The 20310-nt window shown below is 40.9% G+C and overlaps 1 protein-coding gene and 1 pseudogene across 1 annotated transcript in view; both read right to left on the bottom strand.

The window, feature by feature from the left end:
- rbfox3a (RNA binding fox-1 homolog 3a) overlaps positions 1 to 19950 on the bottom strand; it is a 332844-nt gene extending 312894 nt beyond the window's left edge. The window contains exons 1-2 of the mRNA XM_061810158.1: positions 19897 to 19950; positions 9949 to 9999 (exon numbers count right to left, since the gene is read on the bottom strand). The gene's annotated coding sequence lies outside the window, so the exon portion shown is untranslated. The remainder of the gene's footprint in view (positions 1 to 9948; positions 10000 to 19896) is intronic.
- Positions 11288 to 11406, bottom strand: LOC133496111 (5S ribosomal RNA; annotated as a pseudogene).
- Positions 19951 to 20310: the final 360 nt, after the last annotated feature.

Below are 20310 nucleotides of genomic sequence, written 5' to 3'. Positions count from 1 at the left end.
GTAGCTTTTGTAAGCAGAGATGGGACTGCCAAGGCTCACTTTCCACGTCCCACAGGTCGTGAGCCCATGGAATGGCGGACCCACGAGGCCTCTTCAGACTTTGCGTGTCCTGACTCCATGGACACTTGCCAACAAGTGCCACCTCCAGGCCTGGTTCCAAAAGGGGGCCTCGGTGACCCATGTACGGGTGAAGGAAACCAAAGTCCATATCATCACAGGTCACTGAGCCGTGGTTTGTCTGCTCCTTCACCAAGGACTTGTTTGCCCTGGGTGACCTTATTTGAGATTTATCAACAGAGATGTTTAAGTCTTTAGTAAGTCTTTAGCAGACACTACAGGATTAGTCTTCACCTCTTTGAGCATAAGTCAAGCTGCTTTACCATGGACTGATAAACATCAAGGCTTTTGGACATACTTTTGTGATCCTTTTCAGCTTCATGCAAGTTATTCATTCTTAAATGTAGGTATTCTGATGGCGCTTCTGTGCAAGGCATTATTTATTTTGTGCAATGCTTCCTCAGGCTAGAAAACTCAAAACTGGCATATATTTTTTTTTTTAATACGGCTGAGCAGCTTTAACAAACACCTCCAATATCGCCACATTAATTGGCTTAGCTGACTCCAATTACCTCTGAGAGAAGTCATTAGCCTAGGGATTCACATACTTTTTCGACCCTGTACTGTGAATTGTTTATGTGGTATTTGTAGCTTACAGTAACACAACAGAGTTGGCAAGAACTAATGCTCATTTGATCACAGTCATCTGTGAGTTATCTGATGTAAAAGTAATAGCTTAAAGAGCTGATTTAAGGAAAAATATTAATTATTGTAGATTGTAAACTGGTCACCAGTTAATCAGAGGCTACGTATGGAATCAGACAACTATTTACTCCGATGTCCGACATGAACGGAGTCCATGCTGACCACACCCATATCAGGCAATAATGTATTAATCAATTCTGTAGTACGCTCATGGTTTTAAACTACACATTTTCACACTGATAATAAATCTCAAAAAGCCATACAAATGTTATGTAGTTTATCACAGCAACTGTATTTTTTAAGGATCCATTAAGCAAACCATCAATTTCGTCAAATGTATTTGCAGTTCCCCAGGATGAGAAATAAAGAGTATCAAGCAGCAGGCATGAGAGCATATGAATCACTTCATGTTGAGATTTTTTTTTTTTTTTACAACCTTACCCTTTTATAAAATATGAGTTCATTGCCGAGACTTATTGCCAAAGCACTTTGTAGCCTCTTGTCTGTCTTAAAGCCAACCAACGTCCCAAATGTGTTTTTGGATGATTGGCTTGGGCAGGGGTAGGGGGAGCGAGTCTGAGTGCAGAATGTCTTACTTCCCCTGGAAGAGTTAAGTGTTTTCAAATGTATCCTGCAGCGTCAACACTGGCACTACTGGCTCAGATTCATTACCATAAAGAAATTTAGCTGCAGTGGTTCTAACGGCAACAACATGGTGAATACATGAGAGCAAAAGTGAGGAGTGAGATGGATGGATGAGGAGAGAAGGATGGATGAGATGAAGAAACAAATGCAATGCACTGTATATTGTACAGCTACATCGCATATGCAAGAAGCATAACTGATGTATCAATTGCGTTGCATTTCTTTTTCAGGAAAGAGTTGGAATAAAGTTAACTGTCTTTTTACACCAACAACCCACTTTGTTTGAAATGTTTTTTTCACACTTATTTAGGCTCACCCTCCTTTCTCTTCACCTACTTACATCTATTGATGTTACCTCCAAAGTACTCCTCAGGAAAAGTGCTACTTATTCTCTTCCCCAGGTGTTTTGCTTTGGAAAAGGGTCACTCTGTCTAATGCCTGGATTATCCAATTAATTCATTACATCTCAACAAATGTTATTTTTCTGAGGAGGAGGGCACATGGAGACAGACAACAGTCACACTGACAATCACACCATGGGGCAATGTAGATTAATTCACAAAAATGCTTTTCATTCATTTTAATTTTTTGGATTGTTTTTCTGCATGGCAAAAGCAGCATTTAGGGACGGCTCAGAAACAGCATGACTCTTCACCCCACTCAAAGAGATTTAGTACTGCACCTCACACCGACTTGACGCTGCAGCAATGAAATTGAGACCCTATATTGGTTTTTGACACTCGACATAAAATAAAACTGCATTGTATTGGTTTTTATCAAACTACAAAAACATGACATGATTGTCATGCAAGAACTGAATGGCCACAAAAAAGAGAAAACCTGCAATATAATGAGAGAGTGTGGATATTTTAAGAAGCTCTTGGAAATGATGCCATTCACCGACTGCACCGGGACTTTGTACTTCGCTTTCTAACCACATCTATATCCATCCATCCATCCATTTTCTGTATCTGTACCATTTTCTGTATCCCTATTAGGGTCATGAATGAGCCACAGTCAATCCCAGCTAACTTTGGGAGATAAGTGGGGGGGACACACACTTAGCCAATCATTGGGCAAATACAGACAAATATTTTCACAGCTCTAATGTTGACATCAGAAAGTAATAAATGGGACATAAAGTGTCGAGTAAGCAAGGTTGAAAAAAAAGAAAAACCGTAGAGGTCTAGGAGATGGACCAAGGAAAAACATGTTTTGGGGATAAAGATGAGACAGGAATTCAGTTTTATCCTAGTCTGTATTAGACAGCTATCCTGCAAGGTTGCTGCTGTATATTAATGACACTATCAACGCATTTGGGAAGGAAATGATAAATGCCGAAATGGAAGAACATTGGTTTGAAGTTTCATATTTTTTCTCCCACAAACCTTAAAGCTGTGTAGAATTGGTCATTTAATTTGTTTTCTTTTTTTCATAATATATTACTGTTTTACTATTCAAAATTATTGCTATAAAAATGCAATTACTGTAAAATGATACAACTAATGTTCCCATACCTCATCCTCCAACTCCTGTATATGAGGATAAGTGCAACATCTGAAAAATTAATGTAACGGCTTATCAGCTATCAAAAGTATTTAAATCAAATAACCATGATTAGGTAGATCAAAAACTTTACAAATTATTTACTGATTAAAACCAGCAGTATGCAAGACAAGGACCCATAAATCATCGATCCGAGAACTGATTTTTGCTGAAGGTAGTCAAAGAGTGATCGTTTCCATCAGGAGCAACAACTTTGCCTGATTGTCGATTCTGACCTACAGAGATCGATGTACAGCCTGGATCATATCACGGGCCGTACCAACTCACACACAGGTTCCACACTGGATTGATTATGGATTCAGTGTGAATGATGGCAGGGGACTCCAGATGGGGTGAGGGTGTATCGGGTTGGCTTTAAGGTAATGTGGAGTAGGAAAGAAACAGCGGGAAAGAGAGAGATGTATTATTTTAGTAAGCACTTTGCCAGTCTTGGGGATAACACAGCCATGACATACTTTATTTGTAGGTGTGATTTTAAAAGGTCCTGGGTGGGTATCTGCGCCCTGTCATTGGGATGATAGATTCTAAATCACTGCTATGCTTGTCTGTCCGTGGCTGTATTGACGCTATTTTCTGCTGAGGTCAAGAAGCGGGTCCTTTGTTTTTGTGCATTTTGTTATGTCAACTGTTATTTGTTGTCGTTCACAGTACAAGATAAGTCAACTACCAACAAATATTGAGACTAGTGATTTTCAATAGAGAGTTAGGTCTTGTGAATCCTATTAAATTAAGAGCTGGAAGTCTAAATTGAAATCAAATCTTGTCTGGTGTATTTTAATTAAATGGTGGTTGTGTGTATTAATAAAACAATCAAAACCCTGTCATTGTCCAAAGACTTCCAGACAATTATCAGTATTTCATTTTGTTTCTTTTAATATGTAGATACTCCACTCCATTCACTTTGTTTTGAATAAGAAGGACAGTCACAACACAGGAAACGAAGCAGTTGTGGTTAGTTTATTTTTCGAAAGTCAAGTGCTGAAACCTGTATTTATTAAAGGTACTTTGGTAACTATCTGTTTCAACCAGATGCAAGATTGTCATTGCACCCCATTTAAAGGAAATGAAAGTACCCACTTTGATTGGTGATCATTCCATAGTGTACCCTACCTTTCGTCACAAGACAACTGCAATAGGCTCAAGGTCACACATGACCCTGACCAAGATAAGATTACAAAATTTATAGATCAAATACTGTTAATTCAGTTTCTTGGGCGAGTTTCCACCCATCTGTTTTATTTCACTTCTGTTCACAAAAGACTTGTCTGAAGCACAAAAAGGATATACTGTATGTTTATTACAAGTGTCTCCTCCTTTCTGTCTCCCTGTGGAGTTTTTGCTGAACACAAACAAGCCTTCCATATCACCATAACTACAGCTAGAAATTTCCCATTCCCAATCAGTCTTCTTTTTTTATTTCAAATGTGTCACAACAGCGTGAATCCCACAGGTGCTGTCGGCTCAACCTGTTCAGGTGGCTTTAATAGACACATACAACTGACAGACGAGTCTGAAGGAGATCCCCCGGGGAAATCTGAATGGTTATTAGTTATTTATTTGCAGTTATGTTCCTCATAATGGAATCAGAGGAGTTACCAGTATTTCATGTTCAGACAGAGCAGCTGAAGGAGCCGCATAATTGAGTACCATTGGACAGCAACCACTCCCTATTCCGGCTGCCTGGCTTTGGTCAGCTGCCCTATGAGAATGTTTCAAAAGGATTTTAAAATGAGTAGACTCACCCAATACCATGTACACACAGCCTTTTACCACCCATCGAACCATTTTCTGCACTGCAACCCTAATGAGGAAACTATGTATATACACAGTATGTATATATATATATATATATATATATATATATATATATATATATATATATATATATATATATATATATATAGCGAGAGAGAGAGAGAGAGAGAGCGAGAGAGAGAGAGAGAGAGAGAGAGAGATGATATGAAAGAAGTTTATGGGGAGGATGCCCCATCATATGAAGTTGTCAAACACTGGCATCGTCAGTTCAAGTGTGGACTTCCATCCATGAAGTCATTTTTAAAAGGAAACCGATTCAAAAACGATGAAAGCCTCATTTCTGAAGTCAAGGCATGGCTTCAGGCACAACCTGCTGAGTTCTACAGAAGAGGTCTCCAAAAGTGCAAAAAGGGATGGGAGAAGTTTCTCTCCTTTGCCGGAGCCTATGTAGAGACAGACTAATATTTGTGCCATGATTCAATTCTCTAGGCTCATTGGAAGTTGTTCAGGGAAATCTTTAATGAACGTCCCTCGTATCTCTTCCTAAAGCTTGTAGAGGGGAAATGTTTTCAACTTCAAGATAATGCAGTACCATGGGGGAAAATCACTTTTCCCATTTAGATATATGGACAGACTAGTCTAACATTACAACTTAGATCAAGTCAAAGTAAATCACAATTTCACATTTATTATAGTTAGATACTGAAACGTTACTTGCGTTATATCTCAGAAATGTTTTCAGTGTAACTGAATTTCCTTTGACATGGCTCATGAGGTTTATGACTTTGACGTAAATGTGCTCGCAGTACGTGAAGCAGCTCGGAACATGTGGTTAACTTCCAAACATGCTCAGTATAGTTAACTTGCATTCCCTGTTTCCGAGTGAATACTGATTGTTTAAGATCAGGCTTCTTTTGTTACCAACGTTTATGAAATAAACACGTAAATCAATATCAAGACTACACAAAATGAATGGAGCGGGAGATCGACAGACGGATCGGTGCAGCGACTGCAGTGGTGCATAATTTTTATCGGTCCGTTGTGATAAAGAGGGAGGTAAGTCAAAAGGTGAAGCTCTCAATTTACCAGTCGATCAACGTTCCCACCCTCACCGATGGGCACGAGCTGTGAGTCGTGACCGAAAGAACAGGATCTGGGATACAAGTGAGCAAAATGAGTTTCCTCCACAGGGTGTCCGGGCTCTCCCTTAGAGATAGGGTGAGAAGTTGGATCATCCGCATTGAGAGAAGCCAGATCATGTGGCAGGTGCATCTGATTCAGATGCCGCCTGGACGCCTGCCTGGTGAGGTGTTCCGGGCATGTCCCACAGAAAGAGACCCCGGGGACGACCCAGGACACGCTGGAGAGACTATATCTCTCGGCTGGCTTGGAACGCCTCGGGATCCCTCGGGAAGAGCTGGAAGAAGTGGTTGGGGAAAGTGAAGTCTGGGTATCACTCGTGAAGCTACTTCTACTATATATATATATGCTACTATAGATAGATAGATAGATAGATAGATAGATAGATAGATAGATAGAGATAGATAGATAGATAGATAGATAGATAGATAGATAGATAGATAGATAGATAGATAGATAGATAGATAGATAGATAGATAGATAGATAGATAGATAGATAGATAGATACGCACGCATTACACTACACGTCATTATACTATCCATTCATCGATCCATTTTCTACTGCTTATGCCCAGAATTTCCTCTCCCCACCACTTCATCCAGCTCTTTCAGGGGAATCCTGAGACGCTCCCAGGCCAGTCTAGCGATATAGTCTCTCCAGCGTGTCCTGGGTCATCACTGGGGTCTCTTTTCAGTATGAAGTCCCAGTACACCTTACTAGGGAGGCATCTGAATCAGTTGCCCCACCCACCTTATCTTGTTTCTCTCAATGTAAAGGAGTAGCAGCTCAACACTGAGCCACTCCTGGATGACCAAGCTTCTGACACTATCTGTAAGGCAGAGCCCGGAAACCCTGCAGAGGAAACACATTTCGGCTGCTTGTATCCAGGATCTTGCTCTTTTGGTCACGACCCACAACTCATGACCATATGTGAGGGTAGGAACAGACATCAAATGGTGAATTGAGAGCTTTGCCTTTTCTCCTTCTTTACCACAATGGACCAATACGAAGTCCACATTACTGCAAGAAATTCACCAATATGCCTGTTGAGCTCTCATTCCATTATTCCCTCACTTGTGACTGAGACCCCGACCTGGAGTTGTTTTGTATTCACCACAGGCTCAGTTCAGATGACTGCAAGATATCAGAAGCAAACTTGACGGCACATGCAGATATTGTGTTGATTTGTTCCAGGACTTTTTTCCCTAACTGTAACTTCAAAACTGTCCTCCTTAAATACCACCAACCCAGGATGTTTCCAGTAAGGATCAACAGTGTTGTTCAGTAAGTCTACAGCAGAATGAAGAGCATATAGAAGACCTATGAAACTGTTCAACATTTAATAATGGGGAATGTGAATGCTGTGAAATAGTTTTTGTCTCTGATTATCTTTCTCACAACTCGACAAGTCAATTTGTGTCTGCCTATTATTCAGACCAACGAATAAGAACTGTACAATGGTGTTTTGCATGGTGTTACATCAGGGCTTGTTAAAGATGCAGACTGCATCACACATACATTACATAAACTCACGCACAAACATATTGCATCCCAACACAGATTATTTGCATCTGCTTGATTGCATCTGTGTCACAGGTTAACTGTCTGCTACTTCCACTTGTTTCTATTTCATGCCAAAAACCGTTACACATTATTCTAGTGAAGTAAATTTTATATTTGGGAAAATTAGAAATACATACAATGCTGGTAAGTCATATTTCTTTTGAAATCTTTACAACAAATGCATTTTTTTGTATAAACCTTATAATGAATGATTGCAGTTCATTTCATGCCACTGCCTCCTCAACAATATAAATCTGAACTATGAAAGAACAGCATTTGCTATCTATGTGCATTCAAGTCCATATTTTCTTCCTCGTGAGGAATTTACCTCTATGATAGGTACAGCTTTAGAGTATATTTTAATGTACTATAACTGAGAGAACACAAACACATGCGGACATTTTATACTACTGTAAACTGTGAGCCATCGAGAGCTTTGCCGTTTTTGGCTGAGAAACATTACAGATACAGACTTTCCAAGACTTCAGGTTTTACAGATGCACATTGTAGCCCTCACTAACTTAATGCATAATGTTGTGCAAATACGTCAAATATAACCCTTCACTTTTGGGGATTAATTTTCAAAGCATAATTATGCTTAACAGTACTGCAGTGCATACTAGCCAATCAATTACAACCATTTCGAAAGAAACCAAAGGTGTAAAAAGTAAAAAAAAAAAAAAAATTGCAAATTTTTTTTGACTGACGACGAGATTAAACTTTAGTGATGTAAAGGCTTCGGATTTAAGAAAGAGACAATCTGTTCAAAATCACGCAACAACACAAGGTAGTCTATGAAACTCTTGGAGGTAATGTCATGACTTAGGTTTGCATGTCATCTGTGGAGGCTCAATGATCTTAACTGATGAACAACCTGATGTAACTGATTCTCTGACATCTCAAACATCTTCTTTTTCATTTGGGTTGTCCCAAGTAAACATACACGATAATAATGTCCCTTCTCCTTATAAGTCTCATTTAGCACCAAATTAGGCATATGTCACAATGAGTGAAGTACAGTTTTAGTGTATCAGTCGGATGGAATGTCTGTATGCATCAGCAAACCACATAATTTAACTATTTACTGAAAAGATGCAAAAGCATTTTTGGTGTACATTTTGCTGTAAATGTGCTACTGTTTTTTTTTAATAGGGGTGTCTTTTCAGCTTTCTCGTCAGTTTAAAGTGTGATCATAAAATAAGTGTTGCTTAATTAATTAATTAATTAATTTATTTATTTATTTATTATAAAACATGAATATTACTTTAAAGATACCATGCTTAGGATATAATACATTGTATAAATTCAAATATTCATGGCACACAGTCATGCTACATCATTGCATTTGTCTCCACAGCCGCCGAAAAGAGCAAATCATGGTAATGAGCAAAATTGAAGCTGCCAGTGAACCACAAAATGTAACACATGCTGAAAAAAATAAAAGACCACATGCTGCTCAAAACATTTTAAGAGTTAGGACTTTTTTTGTGCGATACATTATGCAGACACCCACCAGAAGAACTCTTTGAAACGCAGAGAAATGCCTCGTTTTAAGTGTGGCTCAATTCCCTACACAGCACCAGCTCAAAGAGCTAAAATTAATAGGGTTTGGTTTGTTCCAGAGTTGTGACCTACGGCTATGTTCAATACAACCCCATGGATCCACTCTCGCTAATGAGAGAATGGCTATTCATTTCAAGGTGAGTCAGAGAATAAAAAGATGATTTAAACAAAAAGCATTCTTGAAAGAAATTAGAGCTGTCAAGGCTAAATACATTCATTCATTCATTTTCTGTACCGCTTATTCTCACTATTCTACTAGATAATATACAGTAGGCCCATTTTGGTGTTGTTCCCCCAGTAACCACTTACCGTACACTCGAGAGTTCTTTTTTTTTTATTGGAATATGATTTATTGACTCCAAGTAAAATTTTGGATTCAAAGGCAAACGCAGTAAAAATACATGTTGGCAATATCTGACTAATGATGATGAAAGTGTGCCAACACAGCAGACTCCCTTTGAGTCTGAGCATCCTTAATTTAATATCGAGACTATTTCCCTCAAAGCAAATGTAAATAGAGTTCACTGGAAAAAAAAAAAAAAAAACTGTGAACACAAGGCTTATTCCAAATTCTGCCGTACTGTAGAAAGGTGCTGATCCCTCAGTGCTAATACACAAGTGCTCAAGCCACTCTCCACGTGGTCCACTTCTAGCTTTCACTTTGATTTACAATCTGTAATTCAACATGGGGTTAAGGTAAATTGCTGCAAGAGCATAGTGGAAAGATCACGCCGCAAGCCCTATTTTGGTCCCAAATAACAGTGAAAAAAAAATGAATGGAAAATAGTCTATGGTTTGATATGGGCTTTTGCTATTCCTTAAGCCTGCACGATTATACTATAGTGGCCATGAGAGTTGATTACATCTTCTTACTGTAATTCATAAGTAAGTGGGTAAAGTTGAAGGGTCTGTTTCAAAGAATATAGAGTGACAGTAAAATGTTATTTACTTACTGAAGGATGTCAGTGACCTGGAGAGTCAACGTGCCTTCATTGAAAGAAAACCTATGAAAAATAAACAGGCAAAATATTAAGTGTAAGGAATCCCTCGTTTGTCGCAGGGATTAAGTTCTCAACCATCCCTGCAATAGGTGAAATCCACAAAAAAAAAACTTTTTTTGTATTAAGTACATGTTAAAGCTGTATGACTAACAAATCTTCCCCACACTCCTCCTGTATTAACCTCTTCCGTACTCTAGCTACACTTTCTATAGTCTTTATTTTAAACTCTTAATCATACAGTAATCCACAGTAGTACTGGGCGCTGTACATTTTATCTCTTGTAGTATCCATTTGAATGACTTTTCCTTTTTTGTTCCTGTTTTAATGCTTCTTTTGCAGAAAAAAACACAGCTTCAAATCGTTCTGTGATATGGAAAATAATGTGCAGTATGAATATGAAAAAAATCTGCAGCTCGCTGACTGCATAACAGGTGAACCACGATAAAGCAAGGGAACACTGTACTCCAGTATTACTCCATACATTCTTGTGCTTGTGTTAATTGAATTGTACACACACTGCCAGACTTCAAGCCAGGCAACCCGATGAGAACAAAGTAACAAGCTATCTCGGCTTGCCCGACCCTAAGTGAAGCATTTCAATCACTACATCACATGCAGGTTTTTAATTTGATCCCTTGCATGTTTGCTTGCTCTCTGCTGCCCATCGACTGCCAGCTATCCAGCAATCTATTCCTTCATCTACCAAATAGAAATGATGGTGATAACTATTAACGAGAAATGCAGCTCTGCCTGGGAACCATCAAGGTGCCCTTGAGTAATGAGCATACGACAAGTCCGTCATTATTCACTCCCTTGGCTGAATGTTTATGAATTAGTTCGTTCTGTCTATTACATGCAACAACAAGAAGATATAATAGTGCAAAAACAATTTCCAAGGCAGGATACGGATAAGTGGTGTAGAAAAATGGATGTACGGATGAGGTTTTTGAATGGTTTGGATAATCTCCAGACTAAAACACTAAAAAGTATGCAGGGAAGGGAGAAACCTCTCAAAATGCAACAACTGAAAGATGTGTTGAAAAGATTCATAAAAGAATGCATGCATGGAACAGATACATAGATCAAACAATTGTTGAAAAATTTGCTTTGATTTTTTTTAGAGAACAGGAACTTGTGTAAAAGTACTAAAACATTTCTTCTTTTCCTTTCGGCTTGTCCCGTTAGGGTTCGCCACAGCGTGTCATCTCAGATTAGCGCATATTTGTTTGGCACAGTTTTACACCGGAGTCCCTTCCTGACGCAACCCTTCTGCATTCTAGCCAGGGACAGAAGCTTACAGCACCTGGTATTCCTAGGCGGTCTCCCATTCTATTACTAACCAGGGCCAAATCCGCTTAGCTTCCAAGATCTGACGAGATCGGCCGTTCTCAGGGTAGCATGGCCGTAACCTACGTACTAAAACACTGGAGACAGGAATTCAAAGGCTTCTGAAAAGGCAGGGCCGACTTGAACACATTGGAGGTCATACTACATTTGGATGTTTTGTTTGGCAGGTCCTTTGAAGGAACATGAACATAGGCTGAGAAAGGTACTTGACAGGTCAGAAGAGGATTGATTAAGGTTGTTCATAGAAATATACCAGTTTTGTCAGCCAAGAGTAAAATGTTGATCATGGGATGTCACAAAGAAGATTTGCCAAAGACTCCCAAACAGGGGTCTATGACTGAAAACACAGGAAGCAAACCACTAATTTACTTTCCTTGCAATCCATCATGGAGTTGTGTGGATATCATCCCCACTTTGTAAACAAGTATTGTATTTCAAAGGGAGACCCACCAAAACAGTATGCTGAGTATGATTCCTATGTGTACGAACCTCTGTGATAGTTAACTACTAAAAAAACGGACCTATGCTCCCATCCACAGAGACTGCAGATGTCTTATTGTGTTCCGAGGGGACACTCTATGTATCTCTATGGTTTGAAAAATGGTATTCCCCAGTAACTTTTTTCCCATACATTATGTGAAAAACATAACACATTAAAGTGCCACTGTCATGAAATGGATGATTTTTAGTATGTTATTAATGAAAAAAAGGCAGCCGAAATGGATCCATCCGTTTTTTCACCACACAACATGATTTTGACGTATAGGGCTTTTTGTCACTACCGCCATGAAAATCGTCTCGAGGGATTTGTGTTCGAGAAGAAGCAGGAAGTGACGTACAGGGCAGTAGCGCACTCAAGCGGTCTCGTATGTTTAACAAAAGATCTTCGAACCTAAGTCAGGGGGCTAAATGTGTCAATGTATCCGTCGGCACCAAGCACCGCGATCACGGCTTTGGCCGGGGTGGCTCGTTCCGGCGCCAAGCCGGGGTGGCTCATCGTGGTGTCGAGCTGGTCCAGGGTGGCGGAGATGAGCCACCGCGGAGGTGGATGGATGGGGAGGTTTAGTTGTCGCTTGCGGGCAGCGTTGTTTTTATCACCGGCACGTGGCGGTCGATCGGATGGAGAGGCGGTTTAGCCACAGCGTCGTCATCGCTCATGGGCGGTGGTGTTTTTATCACCGGCGCATGTAGGTGGATCGGGTGGGGAGGTGATTTGGCCGCATGCTGTTTGGCCGCGATCCGCATATCATTTAAATATGGCGCAAAACGGGGTAATATTGGCCCGGTCATTTTACTCGGTTGTGAGATGTTCTCTTCTTCGAAAAGAGCTTCCGCGTCAGAAGGGGTATGTTCGTTTTCCATAGTAGCTGGCACAGCGTTTCTCAATGGCGAATGTCCCGGCGTGACGTCACGAATAGAAGATGCAGCCAATATGGCGCTCCCCACTCTTTTTTTTTTTTTTTGTCTAGACATTGAAGTGAATAATGTTATATGTATTTTTCATTGCAATATCTATTTTAGAATGTTTATCGGGATGACACTTGGGCTTTAAGATAACTACACAACGCAACAGAATAATACTTTAGGGAGCATCAACTCTGAGCATAGCTTTTTTACCCTAGTTGGTCAAAGTTTGTGTGTGCCTTTAAGTTTTAAGTTTTGTTTGTCTGTGACTACTTTCAGAATTAAATGTCAGGTTACGTGCAATGACCCAAGGAGCAGAAGAACAGTAATAATTAGAAAATGTAATCCAAAGCAAACATATAAATAATAAGGACATCATAAACCACAAGATCCTAAATGCAATGAACAAAGTCCAACTGTCATGGGTTTTTGTGTTGCTGGTGGTTATTTTCCAATGCATTTACAGCACATCTCCTTTCAGGTGGCTGTGAATTGGCTGCATGCTGGTTTTTGTTATCATTGAGGGGAGAAAACACACTGGAAGAAGCACATTGTCACCGTATAGCAAATAAAGTAGAAACTTTATTGGAACTATCAAATGTGTCTGCTGGAATCATTTTGGGATCTTGTGTTTGCAGCGAACATTTATATCATTCATTACCATACTATGTTTTGGCTTGTATGATGATGTATGATGATATGATTGTCGGCCCAGTAAAGTAACTGCAAATAGATTTTTACCCTATTTTACTGCTTCCTTAAGGCCCCACAAAAGTTGTAATTGTCTTAGCTTAAAACTCTTTCACCATCACACCTGGCTGGATTTTTTTGCCCATTGCTAAAACAGGGGCATGCTGACGTCACATGGAAACAGCATGGGTCGGCCTGCCCCCACTATATAAGTAGCAAGCTGACTTATTCCACGGAGCAGCCAGTTGGTGGAATTTCCACTTCCTTAAACATAACTCAACCCAGTGTATAGAGTGCAGTGAGCCATTAACCTATGCACAAAGCTAGGAAAAAAATACATTTTCCCTGAAGTGTATTGTGTGTTATTTGGACTACAATTTCTCTGCCATCTGGACCTACATGCATTGTCAAGTGAGACAGTGGCGGGATCCACCACCCAGCGGCCCCTTGCCAGCTTGAAAGCAGTTAGAATAGCTGCTGGAGGTCTGGCAGAGCAGCATTAGGCTCATCAAACAGTTGTTGGCTGCACATTGCAAGGAGAAGCAGAGGAGGAAAAAAATAAAATAAAATCCAGGGGGACTGTGGTGCACACATCCCAGCGACCGCTTATGGAGTACCCTTTGGCGGCCACAAGGAAGTGCGCATTGGACAAGGCAACAGTGGGAAAATTGTCATGGCTTCTGGACATTATGCCAGGGCTCAGAGGCAGTCTATCTACAATCCGTGAGAGCGTGTCCAATGAGAGAGTGTGCCGTGAGAGAACACATGTATTTTATTGACAGCTGAATGTTCCAAGGGGTGAGATTTGCATTCAGCGACACACTAAGAATCCTGATACTGAAAGAATGTTTCAATTCTAGACTATTTTGGAACCTGATTTCACATACTGTATATTGCGATTGTTTTAACCATTCATTCAGTGTACAAAAGCTTGTTAACAATACTATTATCTGTGATTTAGTGAATGTAAATTTTTGGGGTTTGGGTTAGTCTTCAAGGTTTCTGGTCAATAAGGTCACAGTCTCAAGTCAGAAAATCTTATTTTCAATTAGGGACATTTTTCGATGACATCAGAAGGTTGCCAAGGTAGCTGAAGACAAAGCAATGACCAAATGGACTTGTTGCCAGATACAGTGAACAAAATAAGAACACCCTCTGTATATTGCAAGTTCTCCCACTTAGAAACCATAGAGGGGTCTGAAATTTTTATCGTAGGTGCATGTCCACTGTGAGAGAGATTATCTAAAAAGAAGAATACAGAAATAACAATGTATTATTTTTTAACAATTTATTTGTGATACAGCTGCAAATAAGTATTTGAACACCTGATAAAAACCAATGTTAATGTTTGCTCCAGTCGCCTTTGTCTGCAATTACAGAGGTCAAACATTTCCTGTAGTTGTTCACCAGGTTTGCACACACTGCAGGAGAGATTTTGGCCAACTCCTCCACACTGTCATGGTCCTGCGGGTCCAGCCCTGGCTGGGCGGGTCCCACCACACCGGCGGCGCTGATTAAGAGGCGCATATCTGCGCCTCATCCTCGCTGATTCACCCCGGTATGTAAAGGACCCAGGGGACGACTGGTCTTCACCAGATCGTCGCAACTCATCCCCCGTTCCTGCACTCCCACACACTATTTTTGATTGTCAATCCTGGTGTACTGACCTCCGCGTGGCCTCCGACGGACCCCAAAAGCTTGACATCCTTGATACTCCTGCCTTCTCTGATCTATCTCCCGTGTACCGACACCTGCTTGCCCGCGGACCTGCTCTCGACGCCCGACGTCCTAACTACCGCTGCTCCACTTGATTGTCTGCCTGATCCCCGACTTTGGAACAAATAAATACTTTTCCCAAACTGCCTCTGCGTCTCCAGAGTCCTGCATTCGGGTCCTCCCCCCGTACCGATGGGTCGTGACAGAACCATCTGGCCAAACCAGGACCCAGCAGGAAAGACCCGGCGTTGCCGGGACCGACGCGAGGTAAACCGACAGCCGAAGGACCAACCCTGACCTATCCGGGTAGGCTCCATGATGTTGTCCCCTTCTTCCGTGTCACACGCACCCCCTGCGTGCCATGAATACGTCCCAACCATGACCCGCTCAGCACCTCGTATTCTTTTGGACTCCATTTTTTCGGACTATGAGAAAGACCTTCATTTATATGACCGGCTTCCTGAATACGATTCAGATTTTGACTATGGAGTTCCTCTCCCGATCTTTAGTCCAAGTCAGTTTGCTTCACCTCCCCGTGTTTCGAGCTCCCGAGTGTCTTCGCCCAGTAGGTCCAAGTCCTCGTCCTCCAATACTTTTTTGGGAACCCACTTGGCCCTCTACCCGGGTCCTACACGTGGCGGCCAGAGGAGACGCCCAGGCCCGGTGCTCCCTTGTGCATCCTGCTGCGTGGCGAGGGTTAGGGTTAGGGTTAGAATTGCAGAAGGCTTAAGTTCCGAGGATGGAATGAATTCAGATCAAGAGGAGGCAAACTATTTTCCTCCAGTTAAGAGGATGAGGACCTTATCATCCCCGTTGCTCCAGGCTGTTCCCAATGATGATCTGTTCATGCTCATTCATGAACAAGCCCCCAGTTCAGTAGTGCCAAGGCGAACACCGAAAGAGCAACAACGGAGCGCTCTTCCGCCTTTGGGGTTTCCGGAGCCACTCTCCAATTCCCACGTTCCTGTGCAGGAGGTGGCAATGGCGCCGCCGCCTCACATTCCCGTCCACAAGGTGGCGACGGCTCCACAGCCGCCGCTCGTCCGTGTCCAGGAGTACCGGCGGCGACCGTCCACGGCTGCCCCACGCTCCTGCTTTGTGGCTTATTTATTTTACATTGTTCTCTAAGGACTGTCAACCAATGACCACATCACTAGGTTCATCTTTAAGACAGCTGGCAAGATGTTATATAGTTTGGTAATAAATTTACAAACTAATTCTCAATCTAGTTGAATTATAATTCTTTGAAAACTCCTTTAATGCAGTCAAGACTATTTCTTCCTGGAATTAATTAAAAAAGAAGTCATTTCTAAATGCTAATGAGCAAACTGATCCGGCAAAAGTTTTCATGGACTTTATCCTTCAAACTTGCAATTTGCTGTAAGGTCAATGTAATTTCCAGTTGAGTACATAAATTAAGAGAATATTATCACAATTAACAGGACACTTCAGATAGTCTTCTGACATTTTCTAGACTTCATGAGTGTCATTGGCTTGTGAGATAGCATGTTACTCCATCCATCCATTTTCTTAGCCGGTTATCCTCACAAGGGTCGTGGGGAGTGCTGGAGCCTATACCAACTGGCAGGACGCAGGGTACAGCCTGAACTGGTTGCCAGTCAATCGCAGGGCACATCGAGACAAACAGCCACGCTCACAATCACACCTAGGGGCAATTTAAGAGAGTCCAACTAATGTTGCATGTTTTTGGAATGTGGGAGGAAACCAGAATGCCCAGAGAAAACCTACGCAACTCCACACAGGCGGGTCCGGGATTGAACCCAGGACCTCAGAACTGTGAGGCCAACGCTTTCCAAGCTGAACCACCATGCCGCCAGCATGTTACTCATGCTGTTAAATTATATACATGACATACGTGATACAAAATGCACGTGTAGAGGAACCCCCCAACAATTCTAGTAACTGAACACTGATGCAAGAATTAGAAGAACCATGCAATGAGGGGGGGGGGGTTACAGGGAACTGTGAGCTGTCATTACAGACAAGATAGTAAAAGTGTTAAAGTTAACAAGGATATAAAAGTTTTGTGAATGTTTTCAAAAGAACTCCATGTTCAGTCATGAGGTTACTCGCTTCGGACTGTCAGGCGTTTCCTAGACTTGCATTGAGCAATGAGTCGAGCTTTACAAACTGCCTGGAGCTAACTGCGCTCAAAAAGGAACGTTGCAATGTAACATCTCATTTGTGACAAGGACCTGCATCAGTGAGTATACGTGCATGAGTCACGGTACTGCATTATTCTGTACTGCAATTGTTTCTAAATTTTCACTCATTTCCTTTACAAAGGATTTTGGCACCTGACGAGGAGTGTCAGGCTTCCTCTTATTTTCTCCAAACCAATGTCTGGGGTAAGTCATTTAAACTGTTCTATACAGTACATTTTAACAAAATTGTATCACTTAATTCAGATAAACCTTTGTGGTAGCCACCTAAAAATTAAAACAAACCCAAACGGCCATCAAAGACTTCTGATGTTAAGGCCAGTACACCTTTGTGGATCCCCTCTCCCAGATGTTGTTATTGTCCTTAATGCACCAGTTTTATAAGTTGGAACTCAATATCAATACATATTGATGGTAAACAAAGCAACTGTACTGTGTTTATTTTGTCCTTCAGTTAGTGAAAGACTAATTGGGACGGAATGATAGTGCATGCTACAGAATATTGTTCAGCTTTGTAGAATAAGAGTCTCACCCACTAATAAGATACTGTACGCTGTTAGTACATTTTTGTCCGAATATTAATCATTACTAAGCTCTAACAACTAGTAATGACAAACCTAGTGAAGATAAGGGGTTAAGAGAATGTATGGATCGATAGATAATTTTGAAACAAACTTTACAGTTAATTGGGCAAACCAACACTGGTCAACAAACACTTCTTCATTGTGGGCAAAGTGAAGGTTTGTAGGGATGAGATTTTCTTATTGTCTCTGTGACAGCTGTCCCTGCAGCTGCACACTTCTGTTTTTCTCTTTTTCATGCACATTGACATTCTTATATAATCAACATTTCAATCATTATGCAATTTAACCTCTACTGTCATTTCTTTAAGCAGTCATAAGAGAGCCACGCACCAGTTATGGGTTTCTACATTTCCTCTGAGGTCTATTTACATTTAATTTAGTCATTTTACAATATACAGATGTTGTGGGTGCTGTTGCAACTTCTGCATCTCGCAATCTTGTGAAAGAAGATGGTCCTGCAATCTGTTTTATCAATCATCAGAACTGCTGCAATGAAATTCTTTTAACTATTTATACAGCACCTTTAAAAACATTTTTACAAAGTGCTCGAACAGACTGAATACACCACAATGCATAAAAAAATCTGTAGGATACTAAAATCATGATCAAATAAAAACAATAACAATAGAGAAGCCCCAGGCAATGCAAGAACCCATCTGAGACCAAAAGGGTTGACGTGGGATGATAATTAGGTAAATACAATACAGATATGAAAAAACATAAAATACAAAACATAAAATGAGGTCCAATCAAAATTACTACTATTACTAATAATAATAAACAAAATTAATACAAGGGGAAAAGACTCTACTGTGTAAATATGCTTCACTAATATTAATGTATCACCACCACATAAAAGTCAGTCTATAACAGTGTTTTAAGAATTGATTTAAAAGATATCACAGATTTTGTGCATCTCAGCTCCACATGCACAGTGTTCCCAAGTTGAGGCTTAAAACTAAAAGTGACTAAAAGTTTTTTGCTATTAGGGAACCTCGGTGAAACAACCAAAGGTCCTCACTCAAGGATCTGGGACCGCGAGCTGGCTCATACTGTACATGGTTAAAAACTAGCTCAGAGCTGGGCACCTACGTGCTTTTAAAGTCATCAGGGAAACTTTAACATAAATTTTACAACAGACTGGGAGTCAATGAAGTGAAGATAAAATTGGAGTGATATGGTGGGGCCTATTTGAATCGGTGAGAAGCCGAGCGGCTGCATTCTGAACCAGCTGGAGAACAGTGATTTTTTTTTTTTTATTTATTTACTAAAACCGGGTAGGAGTGAGTTACAATAATCCGACCTGGAGAAAAGTAGGGCAAAAATCATTTGAGGTTGGGCATAGCAAATATAGATTTTTTTTTTTAATGGCTATGGGGAGTAACTGAAAGAAACATGACTGATGATATTTATTGATATGGATTGTGAAAGTGAGACCCTAATAAAAATGAATCCCAAGTTTCTGGGTGTGGAAGTGAAATTGTCTGTAAATGCACCAAAACAATATTTAATGATGTGGGTGACATTTTGCTAATTATTTGTGCCTGGTAGAAAAATACCAACGATAAAATATTTACAACTTTGGTGCCTCCATATGGGGTGGTTACCTAGCATCAAAACTCACTCCAAATGCAAGAACATTTGTGCTATTAATATAGAGATGTAGGTGTTCCCACCCTAGAATTTTTAAAAATAAGAAGCAGCACAATAGTTGGGCGTATAGGTCATGCTACTCATATCAAAAGTGTTGGATAGAGTGTGATATGCGCTGTGGAGGAGTTGTGGGTATAAAGTAAAAAAAAAAAAAAAAAAAAAGTTAGACAGTGGCCACAAGCAGGGAGAGAAAAATTGGAGAGGCATTCTCCAACACTGTGTTTTTTTGGGGGGTGGGGGGCAAGTTCATCATTATGATATATTATAGTCAAGGCTGTATAGATTTAATAATAAGCATTTGTGTACATTGTATTGTAACCTACCATTGTCATGATCCTGCCGCTCCAGCACGAGCTGTGCGGGTGCGCTGATTGGTGCGCACACCTGCGTCTCATGCGGGCTGATTAGACTGTGTATTTATATCACCGCGATGACGATTGGTCCCTGCCAGTTCGTTGAGCTTCATGTCCCGTTCCAGCACACTCGTATCCCTGATTGACAACCTGTGTGTACCGACCTTCGCCTGTTCTCCGACCAACCTTATAAGCCTGACTCCTTCGTTACTTCTGCCTGCTTTGATTGTTCTCCTGTGTACCGACTCCTGCCTGCCCGCTCACCTGGTCTCTTCGCCCGACGTCCCAACTACCGCTGCTGCACTGGACTGCCTGCTTGATCCCCGACCTCGGCATATAATAAACGTTTCTCCTTGAACTACCTTGCTTCGTCCGAGTCCTGCA

Source organism: Syngnathoides biaculeatus, chromosome 22 (assembly GCF_019802595.1).
Source record: "Syngnathoides biaculeatus isolate LvHL_M chromosome 22, ASM1980259v1, whole genome shotgun sequence".
Classification (NCBI taxonomy): domain Eukaryota; kingdom Metazoa; phylum Chordata; class Actinopteri; order Syngnathiformes; family Syngnathidae; genus Syngnathoides; species Syngnathoides biaculeatus.
Note: the sequence above shows the minus strand (reverse complement) of the source record. Positions and strands in the feature narration are given on the sequence as shown.